This window comes from Mizuhopecten yessoensis, unplaced genomic scaffold (assembly GCF_002113885.1).
Source record: "Mizuhopecten yessoensis strain PY_sf001 unplaced genomic scaffold, ASM211388v2 scaffold7147, whole genome shotgun sequence".
Lineage (NCBI taxonomy): Eukaryota > Metazoa > Mollusca > Bivalvia > Pectinida > Pectinidae > Mizuhopecten > Mizuhopecten yessoensis.
Genome location: NW_018406904.1, coordinates 715833 through 724323, shown reverse-complemented (window position 1 = coordinate 724323; position 8491 = coordinate 715833). Strand labels below are relative to the sequence as shown.

At 36.3% G+C, this 8491-nt stretch overlaps 2 non-coding genes across 2 annotated transcripts; both read right to left on the bottom strand.

The window, feature by feature from the left end:
- Positions 1-7525: 7525 nt before the first annotated feature.
- On the bottom strand, positions 7526-7597 carry Trnap-agg. Its single transcript has one exon. It is a non-coding gene; the product is annotated as a tRNA-Pro (tRNA).
- Positions 7598-8039: 442 nt separating this feature from the next.
- Positions 8040-8111, bottom strand: Trnap-cgg. Its single transcript has one exon. It is a non-coding gene; the product is annotated as a tRNA-Pro (tRNA).
- Between the last annotated feature and the right edge of the window lie 380 nt (positions 8112-8491).

Here is an 8491-nt window from a genome sequence, read left to right as displayed (position 1 = left end):
ATCAATGTCTGCACCAGTAAAGACTCACATTAGCAGGCATCTGCCACTTGTGTCTTCATCATACAGAGTGCAGAGTTTTCCAAAGGATTCGATGCTCTGATGGTTACCAAGGTAACTACATTCGGTAAACAAGCCGTATAAATCGGCTTTCATCCCCCTTAGTGAAAGTATGGCCTGTGCAAAGTGGTCGTGAGGAATGTTTCTAAACAGATTGAAACGTCTCTGATTGGGGCTGACTGATAGTTTCGGAAACATGCTGGAAATGTAAGGATTTCCGTAGAAATAATGTGGCAAGAACTCCATTTCAAGACCTATCGCAAGGAACGCAATGAGGTAGCCCAAAGCCTCCTTGACGCCAGAAACGTGCAGTTGAAGAAGAATACAGTGGATCGCGAGGTTCTTGATGTGGTATGACGATAGAAGACTACATAGTTGTGAGGAGTAACCCCAGTTGTCTAGGTAGGCCTTTAATATCCTACAAGCTGTCAGGATGTAGACGTCACTTTGGTTCCTACTACTGACATCGATTATATGCTTCTCGTACCCGCATGAGCTCTCCCTCCAAAGCAGATTCGGCTCAGGATAAGCATCCGCGTAACGTCCTTTGTGGATCCACTTTATGACGGCGTATCTTTCACATGTCATTGAAACCAACCAGCTGTCTGGATTAGGGACAGAATCGGTCTGTAGCAGCAGCCCGGCACAATATCGAATTCAATCACTTTGTGCGTGGCGTTCCAGACTGGAGTTCCACCTGCGACGACGATACCTTCTAAACGACAGAATAAATTTTGACCATGAGATAGTTCATCAAAATCAGCATCACTTTTAATTCTTATTTTGAATCTAAACGTGGGCGGAAACACGCTTGTTTTACTGAGAGTAAAAGAGCAAGGTTGATTCCTGTTCTTTGTGTCGATTTCTTTCTGTATCTCTGCTATGGTGGTATCCATGATGGATGATATAACCCGCGTCTGGAAGCACATTGCGTTAAGATATAGATCAGAGCCACACTTTTCAAAAATGCCGTTCTTTCTTAGCGATTGGTACAGGACTCCATTCTTGACATTCTGAATCTGTGCATAATCTGAAATATGTAGTTTCATGTGTGCCGGAATTAGCTCTCCGTTTTTATCGAGAGCTGGAACAGCATGTATATCAACTCCTTCAATGGTGAATGGAAGAATCATATCAAACTCGTTGGGTTGTCGAATTTTCAAACCCTCCCGAGAACTACCCTGCTTCACAAAATCTCCAAAACTGAGGCCAGGATAATACCTTGAAGTTACTTTCTTCAGTGTTACATGAAATAAACGCGTTATTTCATCTACAACCCCGCAGGATTTCTGCCAAAGACCGTCCGATATATCGTATTCTCCTACGTTTTCGTTTTCTCGAAGACGTTCAGCAAGGGTGAATTCATTTGGAGCAAATTTCGAAACAGGTTTTCGCCAGCCATTAAAATTGCTTCCTACCTGTCCATAGTCTGGCGTGGTGTTGTGTAACCCCTGCCTCCATATTCCTTCAACATTTCTATCTACTGCATCTATGCTCGTACTATCAGACCATGTTGAGCCCATCGTCCCTTTTTTCTGTTCCAATGAAGTGGCAGATACTGAAAGAAGATAAACCCCAAAATAAAATAAAATGTGTTTTCATAATATTCAAAAAACCTAAAGTTACTCCATAATTCAGATTTTCTGGGGACACTTATCAGAGATCAGATAAAAAGACAAATCAGCTTTCTTGAAACTGCAGAAATACAATCGGGACCCCTCATTACATTTTTTCCGCCTTGAACTTCATATTATCTATGACGTAAATATGTATTGTCTTCAAAGATTTTGAGTCATCAAAACCTGTAAGCAATCAGTATAACGATTCGTTTGGAACATATTGGTAGAAACTCTGGGTCAGTTATGTCATTACCTATATCTCCCACTGATTGATACTAAATACCATTTGCAGTTTCCTAGGTTACTTATACAAACACTCATTTGCTGTTTCCTAGGTTACTGGTTTCCTAGGTTACTGATGCTAAATATCATTTGCAGTTTCCTATGTTACTGGTACTAAATATCATTTGCAGTTTCCTAAGTTACTGATACTAAAGATCATTTGCAGTTTCCTAGGTTACTGATACCAAAGATAATTTGCAGTTTCCTAGGTTACTGATACCAGAGGATACTAAATATCCTTTTCATTTGTCCTTTTAAAGATCATTTGCAGTTTCCTAGGTTACTGATAATAAATAGCATTTGCAGTTTCCTAGGTTACTGATACTAAATATCATATGAAGTTTCCTAAGTTACTGATACTAAAGATAATTTACAGTTTCCTAGGTTACTGATCCCAAAGATCATTTGTAGTTTCCTAGGTTACTGAAACTAAGTCATTTGCAGTTTTCTAGGTTTCTGACACTAAAGATCATTTGTATTTCCTAGGTTACTGATACATAAGATCAGTTATTATCTCCAATGTTACTGATACTAGAAATATTGTCCACTCTCCTATGTTACTGATACTAAATATCCTTTTCATTTGTCCTTTTCATGAGTCATTCATATTAGAGATCATTTGAAGTTTACTAGATGATTGATACTCAAGATCATTTACACTCTCCGAGGTCACTGATACTAAAAATGATTTTCAGTTTCTTCGGTTACTGATAGAAAAGATCTTTTAAAATCTCCAATGTATTTACACTCTCCTATGTTACTGGTACTTGAGATAATCAAAATTCTTCTAGGTTTCTGAAACAAGGGATAATCTGTACTCTCCTATGTTACTGATATAAAAGATCATTTGCAGTTTTCTAGGTTACTGATAGTAGATATCATTGACACTCTCCTAGGTAACTGATACTCAGGATCATTTGCATGTTACTAGGTTATTGATACTAAAGACAATTACGCCTTCCTAGATTACTCATACTAAAATCATGACCACTCCATATGTCACTGATACTAAAGACCATTTGAAGTTTCCTATGCTATTGATACTAAAGACAATTTACACTCTCTGATGTATTTACACTCTCCTATGTTACTGATACAAAAGATCATTAGCAGTTTCCTAGGTGACTGATACATCAGATAATTTACACTCTCCGATGTATTTACACTATCCTAGGTTACTGATACTAGAAATCATTAACACTCTCCAAGGTTAATGATACTAGAGACAATTTACACTCTCCGATGTATTTACACTCTCCTATGTGACTGATACAAAAGATCATTAGCAGTTTCCTAGGTGACTGATACATCAGATAATTTACACTCGCCTCCGTATCTGATACTATAAATTACTTACACTCTTCTAGGTTGCTGATACTAGAAATAATTAACACTCTCCTTGGTCACTAATACTGGAGATTTAATTACACTAGCCTAGGTTACTGATACTTGAGACCATTAAAATTGTTCTAAGTGTTTGAAACAGGAGATCATTTGCACTCTCCTATGTGACTGATACAAAAGATCATTAGCAGTTTCCTAGCAGTATTAGCAGTATCTCTACTGATACTAAAGATAATTTGCATTTTCCAAGGTAAAACATACTGGAAATCATTTACACTCGCCAATCTTTCAGATACTAAAGATCATTAGTAGTTTCAGGTTACTGATACAAAAAACATAATTTACACTTTCGCATCTTAATGATACCAAATGTCTTTTGCAGTTTCCTAGGTTACTGATACTATAGACCATTTACACTTTTTTATGTCAGTCATACTTGAAATCATTTACACTCTCCAATGTTAATGATACTAGAGATCATTTGCATTCTCCTAGGTAACTGATGCTAGATATCAATTACACTCACCTAGGTAACTGATGCTAGAACCTAGGTAACTGATGCTAGAGATCAATTAAACTCTTATAGGTAACTGATGCTGGAGATCAATTACTCTCCTAGGTTACTGATACAAGTTTACACTTTTTTATGTCATTCATACTTGAAATCATTTACACTCTCCACGGTTAATAATACTAGAGATCATTGACATTCTCCTAGGATACTTATACTAGAAATGATTTAAACGTTCGAATCATACTGATACTAAATACCATATGCAGTTACCTAGCTAGGTTACTGATACGCATTTGCTTTCTCCAAGGTAACTGATACTTGAGATCATTAAAATTACTCAAGGTGTCTGAAACAAGAAATCATTTGTTATGATATGTAATTGTGGATACCAGTGTGGTACTTTTGGCAATACATGTATAAACGACGTGACAAGTTTAAGTGTAAAGATAGTTTAAACAAATCGTTTATACTTTGTCATGAGCCCAACATTAAAAACAGCACAGATATATGTTCATTTTTCATCTAGGGCCTGTTCGTTTATGCTGAATGGCCGGTACGTCCGTTTTTAAATGTAGCATTTTCGGGTGTAAATTCTGTCGGACCTTCAAATGTTAATGCCGGCCTTGCAAGGTTTTATCAGGGCTCACCTGAAATAGCATCAGATTACTGGGTCCGACCTTATTTCATCAACGAACAACTCTGGTCCAACCGGTTCAACCCTTTGGATCGCGATAAACGAAAACGGCCCTGTATTACATTTCTCAAATCAAGAGAGACAACTCTCTCATCGCGTATCTTTGGAAGCATTCATGATACCGTAACGCTGAATAGCTAAAATAAGGAAATGAAAATAGCACACATATTATTTACACTTCTGTAAAATGTACGTTGTACAATTCATCAAGCCTTATAAATTCGAATAAGATCAAACCAACCTTAATGTAAACTCAATATAAAGTATTAAATACAGTGGCGGATGCAGGGTTGTTGCACTATAGTGGCCTGAGCAACACCCTTTTTTCTATGTTCAAAATTATTCTGTCCCAAAAATGTTTGAAGATTTTCCTCCATTTCATATATGAATTTCTCATTAAAAAGTTGAACCAATGTTTTCTATGGCTTCCCCTCGCCAGCAGTTCTAATATATCTGTAGGCCTGAGGGTGTTACCCAAACATCACTGATTTCACTTTCACCTAAACAATATAATTATAATATTTATTATATGTTATAATAAACAATCCCTCTATTGTCATTAGCACGTGTCCACTCAGATCAATGATCACCTAGTTTTTGTTTCATCTGACTCTAACACGTTATCCTTGCACTACCTGTATTGAAGTTCTGTCAGAGATGAGCTACACCATTTGGGTGAATCAGGTAAAGTAATTATATACGGGCTGAGAGACGTAAAGATTGAGGCTGCTTTAATATTTACTTGTATTATCACCTGTGGTTTCAAGAGTAAATGATCATGAGGAGTCATTAATTTTGATTACAATGTTTTTGGCAGTATCATAGAATTTACTATAGCATATCAGTGGCGGGTCCAGATACCTATCTATCTGGGAGAGTTTCAAATTTCAAGGTGGGGAGTTCAATGTGGGAAAAAATTGAGGAAAAATGAGAAAATACATGATTTTTAAGAAAATTATCAGGGTAGGGGTCCTAGAGGCGGTATGTTTTAGATGATTATTGTGCTTCTGTATGCACGCTACACTTTTCTTAATATTGTTTGTATGTATTTATCTGTGATATTCTATTATACTTTTGTTATCATTGTTATCAATTATGTATTTGGACCCTTAGGTCTGTTGAATTGAATTGAAATCAATAAATAATTATTTCCCAAATGTCTGTGCAGAATGCACATTGAATGTATCAGTATCACTAAACATGGGACCGACACGTCTCTGGTTTCTCCTGCATCGATGCTATTGTTTGGGATGATTTGGGGGGTAATAGGTCACCAATACATTCAGTATGAGAATCAATAGCTGTGATTTAAACTTACTATTTAATAAAGCAAACAAATATAACAGGAACATATTTCGTGTTATGTTTTTTAAAATGGATCTCCGATTGAATTGACGCAGCATTCAGTCAAACATGAGTGTCAGTTGTATATCTTGAATTAGTTTAGTTTTAGCCTGGGGCCGAACTTATCCCCGTTTCCACTTTAATCTGCGTCAAATATACCCTATATATAAATCCCTATAATATGAGGACAGAAAATGCGATTTTAATTTTTTGCCAATTCCTATAAGCGCGAAAAATTGTGGCTAAATTAAGTTTTATGTTTCAAGTTGAGTTTGGGCAACACACCCCGAACTAATGTCCTCTATCTGCCCCTGAAATATATGTACGTTACAATTCTGTACCTTTTTAGATATATATCTCTTCCAGAAGCACATTCATGTTCTTGACAAAATTCATTTAAAACACACCCTGTTTCTGTCAGGGTATAGCCGTTATATATCTTACCTGGTACTGTACGAGTGTGACGTCTCACCATACGCAAACTTTATCAAATACAGTCTGTTAGTTTCGGTTTCGGTTTCGGGTATGGAACAAGTTACATAATATGATAGTTTTATCATGATAATTCGAAAAAGTATAATGTCGACTAAATTATGTGTACTGGTAAGATATCAACGTGATCACCTAAGTTTCATTTTGATATTTCTCACTTTTTTAAATTATCAAGCCTTTGCTTCTCAACCAAAGAAAGATAACTATTACTTTATGAATTCATATAACCCGGGGTGTAACTTAAAAGGCGAATCTACAAGTACAATATTTGATTAACACGTTCTCAATTATTTTACCGGATATGGAGCGTCATTTAGTGATGCTGATGGCATGTGAATTGTTCCGCGTGATTCTTTCCATCTATACGAACACAGACAAATCTCTAGTTCTCTAATTACCAAAAGACGACCGTACAAGTTTCCTCGTGAAGTAAACAACACGGATTTGCTTTATAAAGGTTTCAGACTGTATATGATATTGTTAGTGCAGTAAATCATTTATATTTCACATTTCAAGTGCATTGTAAGTAAGGCAAATGAACACACATGCAGATCGGAGATTAAGAAAATGATGTACTGTTTGGTTAGTATGTTCAAAAAACCCGCCATGTATAGCCTGATAACTAAGTGAAAGCATGCGCAGTCACTTATCTAAATCCAGGGAAGCTTCAGCCGCACTGAGAGGGTAGTGGTAGACATCAAATAGAAAAAAGGGGTAACAATAAAAAAACCTACACAACAATAAAATAAAAAATCATTTGTTTTACAACANGTAGCTTATACAATATCATTCCTTCAGTCAATTCAAAGAAGAAAACAATGACGGTATCATTTTTTTAAAAAGATTTTTTTTCTCTCTCACAATATGTATTTTTTTTGTGGCTCAATATTTTTCACAAAATATGTCTTCAAGGTTCAAAAAGATCCACAAAAAATCGTTTTCTTTCCTTACCGTCGGTATATAATGAGTCTGCTTTTGAAATATTCGTTCTATAATTGTCAGATAAGTAGAATGTATTTAGACCAATCGGCTTCCCTGCCATCTTGCTTTTTCTTTCGACATGCATAAGTTTTCCCTGACCTGTCTCTCACAATGTTTCACTCAAAACACATGTTACTGAACAAATATTTCTGTTTGTAAAGGGTTCGGAAAACGTTTATTTGGATGGTACAAAAAGTGGGGCTCGTCCGGGATTCGAACCCGGGACCTCTCGCACCCTAAGCGAGAATCATACCCCTAGACCAACGAGCCATATATATAACAGGCTAAATTGTAAAAAAGAATGTTAAGTATTTAATTCTATTCGTTCGGCTATTTAAAGCTTAGCCAAAAGTCGTGCATTTCGATTTGTAATCGAATAAGCGCCACAGGCTATAACATGGACAACAGAGATTGCTAATAGTATTTTTTCTTTCTTTTCTGTTTCGTGTTCGGTCTAACTAGCTGGACACATCATTCAAATTACATTTGTCTTGTATACCTTAATACTTACCGCTGCTGCCAGTGGCTCGTTGGTGTATGATTATCGCCTTGTGTTCGGAACCCCGAGAAGTTTTTCAATAACATGTTTTCTTCTTTATCCTTACGTGGGTGTTCCAACTTTCCTTTGTATATTTAACTCATGGAATCAATTTCTAAATCAGAAACAAAAACTAATGAAATTGCATAACGTTAAAATGGTGTGTAAAATATTGGGCTCGTCCGGGAGTCGAACCCGGGACCTCTCGCACCCGAAGCGAGAATCATACCACTAGACCAACGAGCCATTTGTCAACAATTATTTTCTCACTTTACACAAAATCATCCTGTAGCTTTGGAAACAAACACGTTCTCATTTGGTTTGTTAGTGTACCAACTAATTTAGAAAATTATTTAATGCTAAATCCCTTGCTGATTTATTATACGTTACGTGGATTTTGTTTTCAAAATATTTCAGAAAAAAGCTTTATGGTTAATGCTTTGATTGTTAGCAGGTTGACACACAGAGGGGTTTGTCCGGGATTCCCTCCGACATTTCTCCCACCTTATGTTACACAAACGAAAACAAATGTTTGCAAGGAATAAAAAAAATAGATATTCATTCATTGATCGGCGGAAAAATTAACTCATACATTCGGTCTATGACCAATAATACAAGGTTGGATC